Consider the following 22,369-nt stretch of genomic DNA (forward strand, 5'->3'; position numbering starts at 1 on the left):
CGGGAAGGAAGTTTTTTCCCCAATGTGAAGCTTACTGTTTGCCACATGGGTTTTTTTTGCTTTCCTCTGGATCAACATGTTAGGGCATGTTAGGATAGGATATGGGTTGAACTAGATGGACTTAAAGTCTTCCTTCAACCTTAATTACTATGTTACTATGTTATGGGCCACCAATAACCTTTATGCAACATTATTATATGGGGCATATATATATTAATATGGAGCATGTTATGGGCCACCAATAATCTTTGTGCAGCATTATTATATGGGGCATATATATTAGTATGGAGCATGTTATTGGCCACCAATAACTATTGTGCAGCATTATATGGGGCGTATTTTAATATGGAGAATCTTATGGCGCCATCATTAACCTTTCTGCAGCATTATATGGGGTATATATTAATATGGAGGATCTTATGGGGCCACCATTAACCTTTGTGCAGCATTATATGGGGCATAATTTAATATGGAGCATCTTATGGGGCCACCAGTTTACTTTTATTAGTATCTATTTTTATTTTTGAAACTTACCAGTAGCTGCTGCATTTCCCACCCTAGGCTTATACTCGAGTTAATAAGTTTTCCCAGTTTTTTTGTGGCAAAATTAGGGGGGTTGGCTTATACATGGGTCGGCTTATACACAAGTATATATGGTACTTTAAAAGAGACATTGTGGTGGGGATGGAGCATATACTTCAAAGGAGACATTGGGGCTGGAACATACACTTCAACGGTGATATTGGGGCTGGGAAACAGCACATGAGACATGGGGCTGGTGCACATTACTGGAGACAAGATGTTGCGAATTCATTTTCTGGTCTGCCTCTGGCTTCTGGTGAAGGAGCTGGTTGTGTTGACAGAGGAGTCGTGAGTTCTCTTTCTGGGCTCCCTCTGGTGGTGGCTGGAGGTAATGAAGCTGATCTAATTAACATAGACCTGCCACCTGATAATGAGGACGAGGATTGGACATCTGGAGTCTCAGATTGGATTTAAGACAGCTGACTCCCTCTCCCCATGCTGGTGATTTTTTCCTGCCTCCTGAGGTTCTAGTTTCCAGTTCAGTTCCTGTCTTCTCAAGCTAAGTGTTTTCTGCTATTGTTCACACTTGATTTGGTCTGGTCTATTCAGTTTTTGTGTGGTTAGCCAGCCCGGCTGGGGCTGTGCTGAATTTCCATTCCTATGTCACTGCATGTGCTAGTTTGCTTTATGTCCCTTATTAGATTGGCCTCTTTTTTGCTCTGTTCTCAGAATATGCCAGAGTGCTGATATAGTGGGAGAAGTCTAGTGACTTCAGGGTTTTTTTGCTATCAGAAGTGTTGGACATTTTTGCAGGGTTTTTTGGCATGATTGCAGACAGTATCTTTCCTTTCCTGTCCTTTCTAGTTAGTGTGGGCCCCATCATTTGCTCAGCCTATTTTCCTACCTGTGTTTGTGTTTTCATCTTGTCTCACCGTCAATACATACTGCTCTGGGGCAGTTTAGATTTCCCATTATCCTACTTTAGGCTTATTTAGTCCTCCGGCTGTGACGAGGTGTCTAGAATCATCGTAGGTACGCTCCACGGCTACTGCTAGTTGTGTGGTTAGGATCAGGGGTCTGCAATCTGCTTAGTTGCCAACCTCTCTGGCTTTCTGTGACTTAGCTTGGTCTTGTTTTCCTCAAACAGAATCACCAGCCATACCGCAGACTCTAGGGTACTCAAGAACAGGGAAGAATTGTTTAAAAAAAAAAAAAGGTCAGAATTTTTTTTTTATGTATTTTTTCCTCTTTTTCTCTGGGGCCGTAGGAGGATTTTTTCTTTAATGGAGATTAAGCAATTGTCTGGTCCTGTGGAGCAGCTTGCTGCTGAAGTGCTAGGAATTTCCACCTATCTCGCTCAGTCACATGCTGTTGAACCAAAAATCCCTACTCCTGATGTGTTTTCTGGGGATCGGTCTAAATTTTTGAATTTTAAGAATAATTGTAAATTATTTCTTGCCTTGAAGCCTAACTCATCAGGAACTCTGCGCAGCAGGTTAAAATTGTCATCTCCTTGCTGCGTCTCGATCCCCAGGATTGGGCTTTTTCTCTGACACCTGAAAATCCTATTCTGACTAATGTGGATGCATTTTTTCAAGCCTTGGGGTTGTTGTATGATGAACCTAATGCTATTGATCAGGCTGAGAAAGCCCTATTGGCATTGAACCAGGGTCAGGATTCTGTAGAGTTATACTGTCAAAAATTCCGAAAGTGGGCGGTCCTTACTACATGGAATGATGGTGCATTGGCAGCTCTCTTTCGGAAGGGTTTATCAGAGACCGTAAAAGATGTTATGGTGGGATTTCCTGCTCCCTCTGGGTCTTGATGATTCTATGTCATTAGCCATTCAAGTTGATCGGCGTTTATGTGAACGTAAAACTACACGAGAGGTGTTGCAATCTTTTGAACAAACGTCTGAACCTATGCATTGTGATAGGGTTTTGCCTTGGGCACAACGACAGGAGTTCAAAAGACGTAATAAGCTGTGTTTTTTCTGTGGAGACGCCTCTCATACTATTTCTGTCTGCCCTAAACGAGAGAAATGTTTTGCACACATATTTGCTGTGGGCAGTGTACAACCTAAGTTACTTTTGCAATTACTCTGATCTGCTCCTTAGCCACATTTTCCGCTAAGGCTTTTGTAGATTCAGGAGCAGCTTTGAATCTGATGGATTTTGACTTTGCTAAACGTTGTTGTTTCCCCATGATACCTCTGCGGACGCCTATTCCTTTGAGGGGTATTGATGCTACTCCTTTGGCAGAGAATAAACCTCAGTTTTGGACCCAGGTGATAATGCGGGTCGCTCCAGACCACCAAGAAAATTGTAAATTTTTGGTGCTGCACAATCTGCATGATACTATTGTTCTGGGTTTTCCCTGGTTGCAAACTCATAATCCAGTTTTGGATTGGAAATCTGTGTCTGTGGTGAGTTGGGGTTGTCAGTGTGTTCTTAGGGACACTCCTGTTTTCTCCACCTCTCCTCAGTCTCATGATATTCCTGATTATTTGGCTGATTTTTCTGATGTATTTAGTGAGAGTAAATCTGCGTCTTTGCCTCCTCATAGGAGTTATGACTGTGCAATTGAGTTGATGCCTGGGTGTAAATTTCCCAAGGGGCGGCTTTTCAATTTATCAGTACCCGAACATGATGCTATGCGATCTTATATTAAGGAGTCGTTGGAGAAGGGTCATATTAGACCATCCTCTTCACCCTTAGGTGCTGGTTTTTTTTGTGGCCAAGAAAGATGGTTCATTAAGGCCTTGTATTGACTATCAGTCCCTTAACAAAATAACTGATAAATATCAGTACCCTTTACCCCTGATTTCTGATTTATTCTCCAGAGTTATATGTGCCTGCTGGTTTACTAAGCTTGACCTCAGGGGGCGTATAATCTTATTCGCATTAAGCACGGGGATGAATGGAAGATCTCAGAATGGATTTAACACAGCCGACTCCCTCTCCCCATGCTGGTGATTTTTTCTAGATTCCAGTTCAGTTCCTGCCTTCTCAAGCTAAGTGTTCTCTGCTATTTTTCACACTTGATTTAGTATGGTCTATTCCATTTTTGTGTGGTTAGTAGAGTTGAGCATTCCGATACCGCAAGTATCGGGTATCGGCCGATACTTGCTGTATCGGAATTCCGATACCGACATCCGATATTTTTTCAATATCGGGCATCGGAATCGGAAGTTCAAAGTTGATTGACAGCCGAAATGACGTCATCATGATGCGCGGTGTGTGCGCATCATGATGCGCTGTCATTTCGGGCCTTCCGGGGGTCTCTGCCGGCCTGCCGGGGGGCTGTGCCGGCCTGCCGGGGGGCTGTGCCGGCCTGCCGGGGGGCTGTGTGGACTGCCCGGGGTCTGTACCGGCCTGCCGGGGGGGCTGTGCCGGCCTGCCGGGGGGCTGTGCACCCTGTGGGGGTCTGTACCGGCCTGCCGGGGGGCTGTGCCGGCCTGCAGGGGGGCTGTGCACCCTGTGGGGGTCTGTACCGGCCTGCCGGGGGGCTGTGCTGATGTCCGGGGGTCTGTGCAGGCATCGTCCGATGGGACTACAAGTCCCATCGGGCGATGCCTGCTACCATGACAGTGATTGACACATTAGCCAATGATGGGACAGTAGTAGTCCCATCATCCGGCTAATGTGTTAAATGTAAAAAAAAAAAAAAAAAAATACTACATACATACTACATGCATGCTACATACATACCACATATATACTACATGCATGCTACATACATACTACATGCTACATGCATGCTACATACATACTACATACATACTACATGCATGCTACATACATACTACATGCTACATACATACTACATATATACTACATGCATGCTACATACATACTACATGCTACATACATACTACATACATACTACATGCATGCTACATACATACATGCTACATGCATGCCACATACATACTACATGCATGCTACATACATACATGCTACATGCATGCCACATACATACTACATGCTACATACATACCACATATATACTACATGCATGCTACATACATACTACATGCTACATGCATGCTACATACATACTACATGCTACATACATACTACATACATACTACATGCATGCTACATACATACTACATGCTACATACATACTACATATATACTACATGCATGCTACATACATACTACATGCTACATACATACTACATACATACTACATGCATGCTACATACTACATGCTACATACATACTACATATATACTACATGCATGCTACATACATACTACATGCTACATGCATGCTACATTCATACTTCATGCTACATACATACTACATACATACTACATGCATGCTACATACTACATGCTACATGCATGCCACATACATACTACATGCTACATACATACTACATACATACTACATATATACTACATGCATGCTACATACATACTACATATATACTACATGCATGCTACATACATACTACATGCTACATACATACTACATACATACTACATGCATGCTACATACATACTACATGCTACATACATACTACATACATGCTACATACATACTACATACATACTACATGCATGCTACATACAATACATTCATACAATACATACATAGACATACAGTACATATAACATAGAGTAACATACTTACCAATACTTGTCACATTGTTCCCCGAAGCCATTGTCTTTTACGGAATAAATATTAACATAACAAACCACAAAAATACTCACCCATGATCCGAAGCAGTCCACGAGTGTGTCCCACGACGATCTTGGGTAGAGAAATGCAGCATCAGCTGATGCTGCCGCTCTCTATGGGCTGCAGGAATCCAATGACAGAAGGTAGGTATCCTTCCGCACTGTATTCCTCCGCCACTTAAAAAAAAAAAGTCCCTAGTCTCACTTTATGGTAAAAGCTGTGTGGACCATAAAGTGAGACTAGGGACTTTTTTTTAGTATGTATGTAGTATATATGTAGCATGTAGTATGCTACATGGGTCAGGAACTGAATCATGTATGACATGAGAAATGGGGCTTTGGCTGGAGCACATCACAGGAGACATTCAGCTAGAGCACATCTCCTGTCAGAGGCTCCAGTCCCATGCCTCGTGGGATGTGCTCCAGCCCAATGTCACCTGTGATATGCCACAGCCCCATATTTCATGTCATACCTAATCCAGCTCCAGGCCCATGTCTTCTGTGATGTGTTCCAGCTCCAACCCCATGTCTCCTGTCTTACTTGCTCCAGCTCCAGTCCCATGTCTCCTGTGTTGTGCTCCAGCCTCCAGCCCCATATCTCCTGTGATGTGCTCCAGCCTAATGTCTCCTGTTATGTGCTCCAACCCCAATGTCTCCTTTGATGTGCTCCAGCCCCATGTCTCCTGTCTCACTTGCTCAAGCCTCAGCAGTTCCATGTCTCCTGTAATGTGCTCTAACCCAATGTCTCATGTGATGTGCTCCAACTCCATATCTTCTGTGATGTGCTCCAGCCCCAGCTCCAATGACTATGGTGATGTGCTCCAGCCTGAGCCTCAATGTCTCCTGTGATGTGCTACAGCCTCATGTCTCCAGTAATGTGCCCCAGCCCCATGTCTCATATGCTGTGTTCCAGTCCAAATATCTCTGTTGAAGTAAATGTTCCATCTCCAATGTCTCCTTTGAAGTATATACTCTTGTACCTGCTATTCTTTGTATATAAGTTTTATCCAGTTCATCAGTAAAGTTCCATCTATTTTTTTAAAAAGCATTGTGCTCCTCTGGACTAAGGTGTGAGGTCTCTGTTCGACATGCCATTTGGTAATATATGGTTACCTGGAAATGTTAAGAGAAACTCATCCTGATTTTTTTTTTCCATGGACCCATAGACATGAATGGACAAGTGCAATTCAATGTTCGGAAGCTACTCTTGCATGCTGCGATATTTTACCTCTGACCACTTGGTCCAAAAAACAAATCAGACATATGCACAGCCCCATAAAATAACATGAGTTATTGAGCTAATTGTGGACTCCTATATAAAACTGTTAGTCCCTAAACAATTTCACCCAGCAACTCTGAGCCATTAGCCCCTCTACCGCTTCTTATATTAATGGTAAATTAAATAATTTGTATGCAGTGAGGCCTCAGTCCGTGAGGGGTCCGTCTTACAGTCCGAATTCAGTTTACCAGGGAAGGGATCGGCACAGGTGGAGGAGTGGTCACAGGGGTCGTTTGGTGGTCCAGGCAGGTGCGGTGGCCTCCAGGAAATCCCATCCCAGGCTGGTGATGTGGAGGTGCTCTGTGCATTGACGGAGATCGGTGTTGCAGCGGTGCTCTGTGTGGTGGCAGCGCTCTGTGGGGTGGCTGTGCTCTGTGGGTTGGCTGTAGCTGTGCTTTGTGGGATGGTGGTGCTTTGTGGGGTGGCTGTGCTCTGTGGGGTGGCTGTGCTCTGTGGAGGGATGTGCTCTGTGGGGCGGCAGCGCTCTGTGCTGGGGCAGCAGTGGCGCTCTGTGCTGCATGGGGTGCTCTGCCGGCATTTCGTCAAAGCCTGGAGTCCCCCACAGCTCCATTGCTGCGATGCGGAGGCCTCAGGGAAAATGACCACCAGGGGCGGACCATGCTCAGATTCAGATCTCGACAACGAGATCTCGTCTCGAGATCTGAATTTGAGCATGCACCGCCCCCGGCTGCCATTTTCCCTGAGGCCACCGCATCGCAGCAATGGAGCTGCAGGGGCCTCTGGGCTTTGACGAAATAATAAGGCAAAACCCGTTCCAGAGCCCCTCTTATGTAGACCAGGCAATGGCAAAGAAATTTCACATGCTATGATTATGTAAAGTACACACTGTGGTGTAGTTACCACTATGTCAGCTAGGGGGCGCTGTGTGGGTGTCCCAGGACGGGTGTACAGGCACATTCAGGGTGGTTACAGGGCTATGTAATTGAGGTGTTTGGCACATGTGAGAGAGAGTGGAGGGAGTCTGTCTGAGTGTGGACAGACTTCCATGTGTCCAGGTGGGACACTACAGAGAGTGTATATGGGGAGGACTAAAGCTCCCAGCATGTGCTGAGACTCTCAGTCCGAGTCTGAAGCCACGGACATTTCTGTTCCTTTGCCTGAAGTGAAGGTTACATTTCAGTGTTATGCTGCCTTGTGGGTTTATGAAGTTAATAAACCACATGGACTTTGGGAAAACCTGCCTCATAATTGTCTCCCGCTGCACCTGAGCGAGTCACATCCCTACAATTGGTGGAGAATGCGGGCAGCGATTCCCAGAAGCACGTGTGGCAGTGCTGGCGATTCTGAGCCAGGAGAGCAGCCGATCTGACAACTGTGAGTAATACTGACCGAGGTCAGAGAAAGTGACTATTAATATTTGTGGGATACCTCTGAGGAGAAGAGGTGTCCAGGAACCTGTGTGGCCGACACAGGTAACAGACAGGAGTCTGTGTTGCACTGACCAGGGTCAGTGAGAGACTGTGTTCCTGGAGGGGTTCAGTGAGCAAGGTCCTGGAGGGTCAGTGTTGGGAAGAGCCCTGAAGCACGTGCTATGACCTTGGACCTGGTGAGGCGTGTGTTGGGCAGTCTCAGGCGGAGACGGATGTCCTGAAGAGCACCCGCTGAGCCCCTGGACCTGGTGAGGCCGGTGTGTTGGGAGACCCTGGGAGGAGGGTCGGCTCCCTGAATAGCACCCGGTGCGCCCTGTGTGTTGGACGGTCTCAGGTGGAGACGGTACGTCCTGAGTGGCACACGGACAGGACACGTGAGAGACTGTGCATGTGTGTTTTTTTTTTTTTCCTTTTCCTCGTTTTCTCTGCAAAAACCTGAAGGTGCTTGCTGTGGCTCAGTGGGGTCACGAAGGTCTCGCAGCACAGGGACCTGGTGTTTTCTTTTTGGGATCTGCCCTGGGAGCATTGGTAGCAGACGCTGTCTGTCTACGCCATCCTGCTGCAGCTTTATTGCATGTGACTAAGCGGATACAGTAGTTGTGGCTTTACACAACTAATAAGGGGTGACAAGCAGCTTCCAGTAACCCGGCGGGGTTACGAAGGGGACAAGCGGCTTCCGGTGGATCGGCGCGTCCACGAAAACGGCGCAGCAGGGACTGCAGTGACACCAGCCGCTGTGTGTGTGTGAACGGCAGCCGGAGGTGCCGGTGGTTTGTGACAGCAGAAGCTGTGGTGGTGCCAGCAAGGACTTGTCTGGTATCTTGAGAGACAAACTGTACTGTGTGAACTGTGGCATAAGAAGTTCTGCAGAACGGACATGGGGAAATCCCAAAAGGGGGCGGTGACCCAAAAGGGAGTGGTAACCAAAAAAAGGGGTGGAGTCCCAAAAGGGGGCGGTGACCCAAATTGGAGTGGTAACCCAAAAAGGGGTGGAGTCACAAAAGGGGGAGGTGACCCAAATTGGAGTGGTAACCAAAAAGGGGTGGAGTCCCAAAAGGGGGCGGTGACCCAAATTGGAGTGGTAACCCAAAAAGGGGTGGAGTCCCAAAAGGGGGCGGTGACCCAAATTGGAGTGGCAACCCAAAGTGGGGTGGTGGTCCAGAAAGGGGCCAAGTGTGAAGAAATGACAGCACTGGGTGACTCAGTAGGTATGTCTGGAGTACCGCAGTGTATGTGTAGGTCTTTTTCAGAATGTGGAATATCCTTTCCAGGGAGTAATGACGGGCCACAGATGTGTACAGTGATGCTGCATCGGGAAGGAGCCTTTGGTCGGCTGGACTCAGAGAGTCAGGTGACTCTGACAGGAACGCCTCTCGTTTTCTCTCTGACCGAGAAAAACGTCAGGGTTCACTGTAAACACGGGGTCACGGTGAACTACGCAGTAGACACAGTAGTGTTTGAGGGGACCAAAAGTGGTGAGTGCCAAGGTAGCGGGATACCACGGGACTTAGTCTATGCCTGGGAGAGGGGCCGGGACTTTCTTTTGTTTGATGACGTTTGGTCGGACGATGGAGATGCTTCGACTGTGGGGCCAGCGGACACTGAGACAGTGACGGCTCCTGACATGGACAGGTCAGAGGTAGAACTGACCAGAGGAAGAAGTACATCTGCCCAACAGACGGACCTGACGTCTCGTGATAAGACAGATGGTGGGCTGGGAGATGAGACGACTGGACTAGACACATTGGTGCTGGACGGTAACTGGAGGGTTCACTCGACTGGGGTGACTGACCCAGTGGTACCCTTTAACGATATAATTAAAGAGGTAGTGGTGAGACACGTGATGGACAAAAGAGAGCAGGATCGTGAGATACAGCTGATAAAGGAGACTGTAACAGAACATGTCGAACGGGAAAGAGTCCTAAGGCAAGCAGCTGAGCACAGAGTGGGTGAGCTTGAGAAGGAAGTCTCTGAGCTCAGAGGTCACCTGTCAGCGTGTAAAACCATGAACAAGACCCTGTTGGAAGATATGGAGGTGCTCAGAGAGGCCCAAGAGAAGCATCAACAGGAGATTCTCAGGAGAGAGGATCAGCATTGCTACCTGGCAGAGGAACGAGATAAAGTTCTGCAAGAACTCAGTGGAGTAGTAAAAGGTCTTCTGCAGAAGAAGTGGATGGGCGAAGACAGCGGCCGTGCCCGACTGATAGCAAGGCAGAACTGCCAAAGGCCATCTTGGAAAATGGTCCTGAGGACTGTAAATCTCAGGAAGATGGTGAGCCAAGAGCTGCACAAGACAGTCTCCCGGTCTTGGCAGATACCTTGAGGGAAGTGTCCGTGGGGAACCCAGAACCATCTGTCCAGGATGAGAGCAAGTCCATGACCTTCAAGTGCGTGATGGAGGTACCCGAAGACGTGCGAGAAGCGTGTGCCAGTGAAGGTGTGCATGAGACTTTTAAAAAGGCAGTAAAAGCCTATAGTGTGAGCTGGGCACCAGAAACAGACCAGTTGGTGATACTGGGAGAAACGGAAGACACAGAGAGAAGGGTGGCTGTCCTGAAGGAGATGCACCTACAATGTCTCCGCACGAAACAGATGCTCGTGGAGCGTAATAGGAAAGCCGCTCGACGTCTGGAGCTTGCCAGGGAAGCTCAAAGTCGGCTGGGCTTTGTGGAAGACATAATTCCGGTACCCAGAAATCTGGTGGGGAAAGTCATTGGCAGACTTGGAAAGGTGATGCAGGAGATGGTGAATCAATCCAGTGTGAAGAGAGTGAGGATCCCACCTGCTGGTGAAATCCAAGTCGTTGTTGAAGATGACATGGTTCCTGTCATTGTGGTTGGTTCGGTGGAAAGCATTGGGAAGCTTCGCATGCTCCTGGAATATCGGGTAGCGTACCTGAAGGATATTGAGCAGCTAAGACAGGATCGGCTGCACATGAATAAGCAGATACAGAACGTCAGGTGGCGTCCACCTCCAACCCAAGTTGTAAAGACCCGAAGGGATCCTCCAAGGAATGAAAGGACAGGTAGTCGAAGGCAAGAACGTCGAGAGTCCGCAAGTGGCCGTTCTAATCTTAGTAACATAGGCACGAGACTCGGTGGTGGACATAGCGACAGAGGGTCAGACTCAGACCAGCCAGTTGGCCCAGCTGGACGTGGGACTCATGACCGTGCGAACTGGGAGAGCCAGCCAGTGAGAGAAAGGTCGCGTGATGGAGCACACTGCAGACAGGTGGAGACTAAAGAGTGTCTGGTCACACTGACGGACGTTGACGGGAAGGCCAAAGCCCAAGGCCAAGATACTGAACGCTGGGGGCAGGGGAGGCCTAACGTAAATATGTAGTATGACTACCGAAACAGACGGAGATGGTCCTCCCGACTGGTAGGGCAAGGTGACATGGGTGCCAGGTCTCAAGATCCCTGGGTGATGTCATGTGTTCAACCCCACAAGTTTGAACAGAGGGGGGAGGTATGTGGTGTAGTTACCACTATGTCAGCTAGGGGGCGCTGTGTGGGTGTCCCAGGACGGGTGTACAGGCACATTCAGTGTGGTTACAGGGCTATGTAATTGAGGTGTTTGGCACATGTGAGAGAGAGTGGATGGAGTCTGTCTGAGTGTGGACAGACTTCCATGTGTCCAGGTGGGACACTACAGAGAGTGTATATGGGGAGGACTACAGCTCCCAGCATGTGCTGAGACTCTCAGTCCGAGTCTGAAGCCACGGACATTTCTGTTCCTTTGCCTGAAGTGAAGGTTACATTTCAGTGTTATGCTGCCTTGTGGGTTTATGAAGTTAATAAACCACATGGACTTTGGGAAAACCTGCCTCATAATTGTCTTCCACTGCACCTGAGCGAGTCACATCCCTACAACACATAGAAACTGCAAGTCTGCTATACTTCCTCTCCCTTCTCCAGTCTCTTCAGGGGAGTCAGGGTCATAAATGATGTGCTGCTGTAATTGTCCTAACTTTTTCCCTCACTGTTTATGTCTCTTATGATGTTATGGCCATTCTCTCTCAGTACTGCTTGATATCTCAGGTTTTAATGTGCCCTCCTCGTGCCTGATAACATCTCCATTCACGTTGCACTATTGATTCCAGCCATCTTGTTGCCTCTGGAGGGGGAGGAGAGGGTGGTATTGATAACTTGGGTGACCTGGTTTTTGAGGAACATGACTGTGTACAAATAATGTCCCACAGGGGGGTTTCAGCCATGCTGCCGATGTTTCACTAGATAACCCAGACCATGAGCTCTTTGTGGATGGATCGTGGTATGGTGTGGATGGCCAGTTCTACACCAAATATGCTGTTGTTTCCCTCCATGAAACCATAAATACAGAACCACTGCCCCCATACATGTCTGTCCAGGAAGCTGAACTCTGTGCCCTAGAGGAAGTCTACAGACAAGCGAAAGACCACGCCACCACCATTTATGCAGAGATATGCTATTTTCACAACGATGGACTTTTATGGAGAGCTTGATCATTCCTCGCAATGACAGGTAAGCCTATGAAGAATGATAAACCCATCCAACACCTGATAGAGGCCTTACTTTTATCCAAAAAAGTTGCCATATTGAAAGTCAAAGTCCATGCAAAGGATGACTCAACCATAGCAAAAGGCAACCACCTGGCTGACTAGGCTGCAAAATCTGCAGCTTGTCAACCAAGAGACAACACTGTTGTGGCGGGAGCCACACAGATGGCCTCCACCGCAGACCCACCTGTGACCTAGGACCTTCTCCAGAAGATACAACAGGCTGGTGTTGAAGAATTCACGAGATGGCAAGAAAAGGGAGCTGTGCAGTCACCAGAAGGACTGTGGCACATGTGGAACAAAGTTTGCATTCCCTGGGTTCTGTATCCCATGATGATTCAAGTCACCCATGACAATACCCATCAATATAAGACTCCCATTACAGATCTCGTCCACTGGCATTGGTATACTCCAGGGTTCAGTGTCACTGGAGCCAAACATGTCCAAGCCTGTCTGACCTGTGCACTCAACAACGTGGGACGCACCACCAAGACGTCTATGAGATGCACAACAAAGTCTCTGTACTCATTCCAGCACCTTCAGAAAGACTACATTCAACCTCCCAAGGATGTACTTGTGTGTTTTGACCTCTTCTCAGCATGGACAGAGGCGTACCGTGTGTGTATAAAGCCACCACCAAGGGTACAGTGAAGAGACTGATCTCAGAAGGCGTCTGCAGATAAGGGGTGCCAGAGACCACAGAGATTGACAGAGGCACCCACTTTACTGGAAGAAGTAATGCAGAGAGTAATGTCCACCCTGGGAGTGGAGCGGCCTTCATGCTGTGTACCATACACAAAGTAGCAGTAGAGTAGAGAGATTGAATGGGACCCTGAAACTGAAAATCCAGAAAGCCATGGCTGAAACAGGCAGACCATGGACAAAATTCTTGCCCCTTGCACTTTTCTCACAGGTATACTTCCTAACAAAAATATAGCCCTCAGGCCATATGAAGTGTTATTTGGATCAGCCCCTAGGCTAGGGTTGTATTTTCCACAGCAGCTTTAGATGCAACATGATAGGTTGTCTTCTTATGTTATTGCCCTTACAAAACTCTTGTCTAACATATGCGCTTGAGTTTACTATTATCTTCCAGATCCAGATTCTATGAAACGGAGCCACCCTCTGCAGCCCGCGGTCTGGGTGGTGGTAAAAGACATGTCAGGAGAGTCCTCGAGCCTTGATTTAATGGACCTTTCCAAGTTCTGCTGACAACTGAGACAGCCGTAAACCTCGAGGGAAGGCCCAACTGTATCCATGCCTCACACTGCAGGAAGACAGCTGACCCAAGACAGCCACTGAATAATGTGGATGCACACTCTGTGCCTCATTCTTTTTGATTTGAAGAATGGTGAGTAGAGTTGAGCGAAACGGGTCGAAAAATTTCAAAAGTCGCCGACTTTTGGTAAAGTCGGGTTTCATGAAGCGAAACGCGACCCTAGGGTGAGGTCGGCCACGAGCTCGGCGACTTTAGCACCAAAGTTGCGTTTCAAAAGTTTGTTTTCCGCCCTTTTTCAGCCAATCAGGATCCACGGACACTGTGGGCAACGTGATGACATAGGCAGGGGTCACCACCATCTTTGAGAAGGGCATGCAAGTGATTGGCTTGCTTTGGGGGGCGTCACAGGGGGCATAAAAGGGCGTGCATGCCGACCGCCATGTTACTCATGCTGATCTCAGAATAGGGAGAGCTGCTGCTGCTGCTGATTCTGTAGGGAGAGCGTTAGGCAGGGAAGAAGACACCAAAAACTGCTTCTGCTGCTAGCGATTTTGCCTGTACAACACACCAGTCACTGTGTGTGCAGTGCAGGAGGAGGCTATATTTTGCTGGATCAGCTGTGTTGGTTGTTAGGCTGCCTTATAAGGCTTCCTGATAGCTGCATTGCTGTTTTCCCACTGCTCTGCAAACTGCTTTTTTAAAAGCAATCCAAATTTTTTTTTTTGTCCTGGTGAGGTACTGAGCGTGCATTTTTCACACCATACAGCGGTGTACGCTCCTCACACAGTACCGTGTAATGGCTGTTATCACGGCCACAGTGAAGCTATCTGTGTGTGACTCTGTAAGGATAAGTCGAGGACATGTTCTGTTCTTACAGACCTCCACCTTCTAGTTTTGTCTGGTTTTCAAACAGTTAAGTATATTTGCTGTTTGAACACATTCAAAACTAAAGAGAGACAGCGTGTGTCAGTCCGTATACTTAAAAAACACGGAGCTTGACAATTTTACGGACACCGGACAGCGGTGTACGTGTACGCTCCTCTCTCAGTACCGTGTAACGGCTGTTATCACGGCCACAGTGAAGCTATCTGTGTGTGACTCTGTAAGGATAAGTCGAGGACATGTTCCATTCTTACAGACCTCCACCTTCTAGTTTTGTCTGGTTTTCAAACAGTTAAGTATATTTGCTGTTTGATCACATTCAAAACTATAGAGAGACAGCGTGTGTCAGTCCGTATACTTAAAAAACACGGAGCTTGACAATTTTACGGACACCGGACAGCGGTGTACGTGCACGCTCCTCTCTCAGTACCGTGTAACGGCTGTTATCACTGCCACAGTGAAGCTATCTGTGTGTGACTCTGTAAGGATAAGTCGAGGATATGTTCCGTTCTTACAGACCTCCACCTTCTAGTTTTGTCTGGTTTTCAAACAGTTAAGTATATTTGCTGTTTGATCACATTCAAAACTATAGAGAGACAGCGTGTGTCAGTCCGTATACTTAAAAAACACGGAGCTTGACAATTTTACGGACACCGGACAGCGGTGTACGTGCAAGCTCCTCTCTCAGTACCGTGTAACGGCTGTTATCACGGCCACAGTGAAGCTATCTGTGTGTGACTCTGTAAGGATAAGTCGAGGACTTGTTCCGTTCTTACAGACCTACACTCTAGGGAGATTCCTATTCTGCCCAATTCTATATACACCTTGTAGTTTGTCATACACTAGCCAATTTCTGCCTGTGACATAGCGGTGTTATATTCACTGGGCCTCACACAATCCAACAGTGTTCACAAGTGTGTTCAGAAATTCTACATCTCCCCTGTCCTATAGTGACATTTTTCACACCTGCGACATTGAGCCTGTGACATAGCGGTGTGATATTCATTGGGCCTCACACAATCCAACAGTGTCCACAAGTGTGTTCAGAAATTCTACATCTCCCCTGTCCTATAGTGACATTTTTCACACCTGCGACATTGAGCCTGTGACATAGAGGTGTGATATTCACTGGGCCTCACACAATCCAACAGTGTCCACAAGTGTGTTCAGAAATTCTACATCTCCCCTGTCCTATAGTGACATTTTTCACACCTGCGACATTGAGACTGTGACATAGCGGTGTGATATTCACTGGGCCTCACACAATCCAACAGTGTCCACAAGTGTGCTCAGAAATTCTACATCTCCCCTGTCCTATATACACCTTGTACCTTGTTTTACCTTACTATATAGTTTGTGGGATTTTGTGTACATTTTTACCAAAAATGAGGAAGGCTGGTGGAAGAGGCCGTGGAATTGGGCGGGGGTTGCCAGCTGGTAATGATGGTGTTGGTGGTGGATCTGATGGTAGTGGCAAAAGCAAAATAGGACCGAATGCAGGAGGTGTTGAGCCTGCGTCATCGTCTGGCTCCACAAGGCCTCGAAGGCTTAGTTTTCTAGGAGTTGGCAAACTGCTTTTAAAGCCAGAGCTTCAGGAAAAAGTTTTGGCTTACATTGCTGACTCAGCCTCCAGCTCTATCGCCTCCTCTTCTGAAGTTGTAAAAAATAAAAGCACTGAGTCGTCATTGGAGGCTCATGTTCATGAACCACACCTTTCCTTGTGTCCTTCACCCCAACCAAGATTGAAGGATGACGCAGGCCATACAACTGATTACTCCATGGAGCTGTTTTCACATACCATGCCTGGGTTATCAAGTGAAATGGTGAATTACCCAGGCCAGGATGAATCTGACATGGAGTGCACTGATGCACAGCCACTGATAGATGATTCTGCTGGTACATTCACTCAGACCACTACATTGTCCTCGCAGTGTAATGAGCCAGATTCTGACCCTGATGAGACTCAGGTGCCCCTTCCCGCATACTATACCACAGTACACGGTGACACAGAGGAAGGTGCACATGACATTGAAGAGGAGGTGATGGATGACCCAGTTGTTGACCCAGATTGGCATCCATTGGGGGAAGAGGGTGCTGCTTCCAATAGCTCAGATGAGGAGGAGGAGCATCCACAGCAGACATCGACATCGCAACAGCTGTTATCTGGCAGGCCCGGAGCACTCCAAAGACATGTTCCAAAAATCAAAAGAGTTGCTGGACAGCTTGTCCAGACGGTCAAAATAGCACAGCGTGCTAGGCCGCAAAATGTATTCCAAAGTAGGTAGAGTGCAGTGTGGCACTTTTTTGAACAAAATTCTCATGATCAGGCCAAGGTTATCTGTAAGAAGTGCGCAAAGACCTTTAGCCGAGGGAAAAATCTGAAAAATTTGAATACCAGTTGCATGCTTAGACATTTAACCAGCATGCACTTGCAAGCGTGGACACAACACCAAACCTCAAGTACCACATGTGCAACTGATCACAAAGAAGGTAGTCAGCAACGCTACATTGTTTCCCCCACTGTAAGCCCACCGGTTAGCACACCAGCAAATGTTGAGGTGTCGTTGAAAGGCCAAAGCAGTCAGGGAATCCCACTGTTATATCAACGAAAGACTGAATCTAGGCCATCAGAAAGAACACCAACTCCATCACCATCATCAACCCTCTCTCAGTCCGCCCTGTCCACCGCTAGTTCCACCATATGCAGCTCTCAAGTCCAGCTCACCCTCCCAGAGACTATGAGTAGGTCAGAAAAGTACTCAGTCTCTCATCCGCGTACACTGGGTTTGAACGCCCACATTGCCAAACTAATCTCATTAGAGATGATGCCCTATTGGTTGGTGGAAAGCGCAGCTTTCCACGAACTCATGGCCTATGCAGTACCATGCTATGACCTACCCAGTCGCCACTTCTTCTCTCGCAAAGCCATCCCAGCCCTCCACCATCATGTGAAAGACCGCATTGTCCATGCACTCAAGCAGTCAGTGAGTGGAAAGGTGCACCTCACAACAGATGCATGGTCCAGTCGGCATGGCCAGGGCCGTTACGTGTCCACGTGTGGTGGGACAGTGCTGCCTAGCCCACGGTATAGGAAACAGTTGGCTGTAGGCGTTCGACCCTCCTCCCCCTCCTCCTCCTCCAGAAGCGAAAGCTCGTCCACAGAGCGCAGTTGTATGAGCACTCCATCTGCAGCTGCCACTGTTGCACACGAGGAGTCCCCCTATTGAGCAGCTAGTGGAAAGCGTCAGCAGGCTGTGTTGCAGATGATGTGTTTGGGCGACAGACACACCGCGGAGGTGCTGGCCGAGTACTTTCAGCGATTGCGCCACGTTCCCAACCACCGCCTCATTATCGACATTGCAACAAGGTGGAACTCCACCCTGCACATGGCTGAGCGGCTGTGCGAACAGAGGCAGGCCATAATGCATTTGTGGGAGGATACACGGCCAGGCACTTTGAGAGCAGACATGGAGTTGACAGGTGTGCAGTGGTCGAAGCTGAAAGACCTCTGTAAAGTCCTTCAGTGTTTTGAGGAATGCACACGGCTGGTAAGCGCAGACAACGCCATCCTAAGCATGAGCATCCCACTTATGCGTCTGCTCCTGCAAACTTTGACGCACCTTAAGGAGCAAGCGTCTGCAGCCAATGTTGACGAGGGGGAATAGGAGGAGGGAATCCTTGATGACATTCAGCCATTGTCTGCTCAGGGACCTCTCCTGGACGAGGTGGAGGAAGAAAAGGAGGAGGAGGATGATGATGGGGATGATTACTTAGGGGAGGAGGATGCATCTCGTGGGGCAAGTGAAAATGTTGGCGTGGCAAGGTCTGGTACAGGGTTTGTGCGTGACTGGAGGGATGTGGATTTGCCAGAAAGTGCTCCTCCAACCAGCACTCGCAGTGCATCATTGACACCGGGAACATTGGCCCACATGTCAGATTATGCCTTGCAGATCCTAAAAAGGGACCCCCGCATTGCCAAAATGATGAACGATGATGACTACTGGTTGGCCAGCATCCTGGATCCACGCTATATAGGCAAATTACAAAACATCATGCCACAGGAGAACCTTGACCTAATATTGGCTAACAAGCAAGCAACTCTGATAAACCGATTGGTTGAGGCATTCCCAGCACACAGCAGCGGTGATTAGAGTTGAGCGAAACGGGTCGAAAAATTTCAAAAGTCACCGACTTTTGGCAAAGTCGGGTTTCATGAAACGAAACCCGACCCTAGGATGAGGTCGGCCACGAGGTCGGCGACTTACGCGCCAAAGTCGCGTTTCAAAAGTTTGTTTTGCGCTCTTTTTCAGCCAATCAGGATCCACGGACACTGTGGGCAACGTGATGACATAGGCACGGGTCACCACCATCTTTCAGAAGGGCATGCAAGTGATTGGCTTGCTTTGGTGGGCGTCACAGGGGGTATAAAAGGGCGTGCACGCCGACCGCCATCTTACTTCTGCCGATCTCAGTATAGGGAGAGGTTGCTGCTGATTCTGTAGAGAGAGCGTTAGGCAGGGAAGAAGACAAAAAAACTGCTTCTGCTGCTAGCGATTTGGCCTGCACAACACACCAGTCACTGTGTATGCAGTGCAAGGGGAGGCTATATAGTGGTGTATCAGTGGTGTTGGTTGTTGGGCTGCCTTCTAAGGCTTCCTGACATTCCTGCATTGCTGTTTACCCACTGCTCCGCAAACTGCTTTTTTAAAAGCAATCCCAATTTTTTTTTTTTGTCCTGCTGAGAAGAAAAAAAAAACTGCTTCTGCTGCTAGCAATTTGGCCTGCACAACACACCAGTCACTGTGTGTGCAGTGCAAGGGGAGGCTATATTGTGGTGAATCAGTGGTGTTGGTTGTTGGGCTGCCTTTTAAGGCTTCCTGACAGGCTGGCATTGCTGTTTACCCACTGCTCCGCAAACTGCTTTTTTAAAAGCAATTCAATCTCCCTTATACTCTAGTCACTTTTGTCACAGCTGTGCCATCGAGCCTGTGACATAGCGCTCAGATATCAGTGGGCCTCACACAATCCAAAAGTGCCCAGTGTCCAAAAGTGTGTACAGAGATTCAAAATCTCCCTTATCCTCTAGTCACTTTTGTCACAGCTGTGCCATCGAGCCTGTCACATAGCGCTCAGATATTCATTGGGCCTCACACAATCCAAAAGTGTCCAGTGTCCAAAAGTGTGTGCAGAGATTCAAAATCTCCCTTATCCTCTAGTCACTTTGGTCACAGCTGTGCCATCGAGCCTGTCACATAGCGCTCAGATATTCATTGGGCCTCACACAATCCAAAAGTGTCCAGTGTCCAAAAGTGTGTGCAGAGATTCAAAATCTCCCTTATCCTCTAGTCACTTTGGTCACAGCTGTGCCATCGAGCCTGTCACATAGCGCTCAGATATTCATTGGGCCTCACACAATCCAAAAGTGTCCAGTGTCCAAAAGTGTGTGCAGATATTCAAAATCTCCCTTATCCTCTAGTCACTTTGGTCACAGCTGTGCCATCGAGCCTGTGACATAGCGCTCAGATATCAGTGGGCCTCACACAATCCAAAAGTGTCCAGTGTTCAAAAGTGTGTGCAGAGATTCAAAATCTCCCTTATCCTCTAGTCACTTTGGTCACAGCTGTGCCATCGAGCCTGTCACATAGCGCTCAGATATTCATTGGGCCTCACACAATCCAAAAGTGTCCAGTGTCCAAAAGTGTGTGCAGAGATTCAAAATCTCCCTTATCCTCTAGTCACTTTGGTCACAGCTGTGCCATCGAGCCTGTCACATAGCGCTCAGATATTCATTGGGCCTCACACAATCCAAAAGTGTCCAGTGTCCAAAAGTGTGTGCAGAGATTCAAAATCTCCCTTATCCTCTAGTCACTTTGGTCACAGCTGTGCCATCGAGCCTGTGACATAGCGCTGAGATATCAGTGGGCCTTACACAATCCAAAAGTGTCCAGTGTCCAAAAGTATGTGCAGAGATTCAAAATCTCCCTTATCCTCTAGTCACTTTGGTCACAGCTGTGCCATCGAGCCTGTCACATAGCGCTCAGATATTCATTGGGCCTCACACAATCCAAAAGTGTCCAGTGTCTAAAAGTGTGTGCAGAGATTCAAAATCTCCCTTATCCTCTAGTCACTTTGGTCACAGCTGTGCCATCGAGCCTGTGACATAGCACTCAGATATCAGTGGGCCTCACACAATCCAAAAGTGTCCAGTGTCCAAAAGTGTGTGCAGAGATTCAAAATCTCCCTTATCCTCTAGTCACTTTGGTCACAGCTGTGCCATCGAGCCTGTCACATAGCGCTCAGATATTCATTGGGCCTCACACAATCCAAAAGTGTCCAGTGTCCAAAAGTGTGTGCAGAGATTCAAAATCTCCCTTATCCTCTAGTCACTTTGGTCACAGCTGTGCCATCGAGCCTGTCACATAGCGCTCAGATATCAGTGGGCCTCAAAAAATCCCAAAGTGTCCAGTGTCCAAAAGTGTGTGCAGAGATTCAAAATCTCCCTTATCCTCTAGTCACTTTGGTCACAGCTGTGACATCGAGCCTGTCACATAGCGCTCAGATATTCATTGGGCCTCACACAATCCAAAAGTGTCCAGTGTCCAAAAGTGTGTGCAGAGATTCAAAATCTCCCTTATCCTCTAGTCACTTTGGTCACAGCTGTGCCATCGAGCCTGTCACATAGCGCTCAGATATTCATTGGGCCTCACACAATCCAAAAGTGTCCAGTGTCTAAAAGTGTGTGCAGAGATTCAAAATCTCCATTATCCTCTAGTCACTTTGGTCACACCTGTGCCATCGAGCCTGTGACATAGCGCTCAGATATCAGTGGGCCTCAAACAATCCAAAAGTGTCCAGTGTCCAAAAGTGTGTGCAGAGATTCAAAATCTCCCTTATCCTCTAGTCACTTTGGTCACAGCTGTGCCATCGAGCCTGTCACATAGCGCTCAGATATTCATTGGGCCTCACACAATCCAAAAGTGTCCAGTGTCCAAAAGTGTGTGCAGAGATTCAAAATCTCCCTTATCCTCTAGTCACTTTGGTCACAGCTGTGCCATCGAGCCTGTGACATAGCGCTCAGATATCAGTGGGCCTCACACAATCCAAAAGTGTCCAGTGTCCAAAAGTGTGTGCAGAGATTCAAAATCTCCCTTATCCTCTAGTCACTTTGGTCACAGCTGTGCCATCGAGCCTGTCACATAGCGCTCAGATATCAGTGGGCCTCACACAATCCAAAAGTGTCCAGTGTCCACAAGTGTCTGCAGAAATTCAAAATCTCCCCTGTCCTATAGACACCTTGTACCTTGTTTTACATTACTATATAGTTTGTTGGATTTTGTCTACATTTCTACCAAAAATGAGGAAGGCTGGTGGAAGAGGCCGTGGAATTGGGCGGGGCTTGGCAGCTGGCAATGATGGTGTTGGTGGTGGATCTGATGGTAGTGGCAAGAGCAAAATAGGACCGAATGCAGGAGGTGTTGAGCCTGCGTCATCGTCTGGCTACATAAGGCCTCGAACGCTTATTTTCTAGGAGTTGGCAAACCGCTTTTAAAGCCAGAGCATCAGGAAAAAGTTTTGTCTTACATTGCTGACTCAGCCTCCAGCTCTATCGCCTCCTCTTCTTCAGTTGTAAAAAGTAAAAGCACTGAATCGTCATTGGAGGCTCATGTTCATGAACCACACCTTTCCTTGTGTCCTTCACCCCAACCAAGATTGAAGGATGACGCAGGCCATACTACTGATTACTCCATGGAGCTGTTTTCACATACCATGCCTGGATTATCAAGTCAAATGGTGAATTACCCAGGCCAAGATGAATCTGACATGGAGTGCACTGATGCACAGCCGCTGA

This window comes from Dendrobates tinctorius, unplaced genomic scaffold (genome assembly GCF_039654945.1).
Source record: "Dendrobates tinctorius isolate UK_male_01 unplaced genomic scaffold, ASM3965494v1 ptg000065l, whole genome shotgun sequence".
Lineage (NCBI taxonomy): Eukaryota > Metazoa > Chordata > Amphibia > Anura > Dendrobatidae > Dendrobates > Dendrobates tinctorius.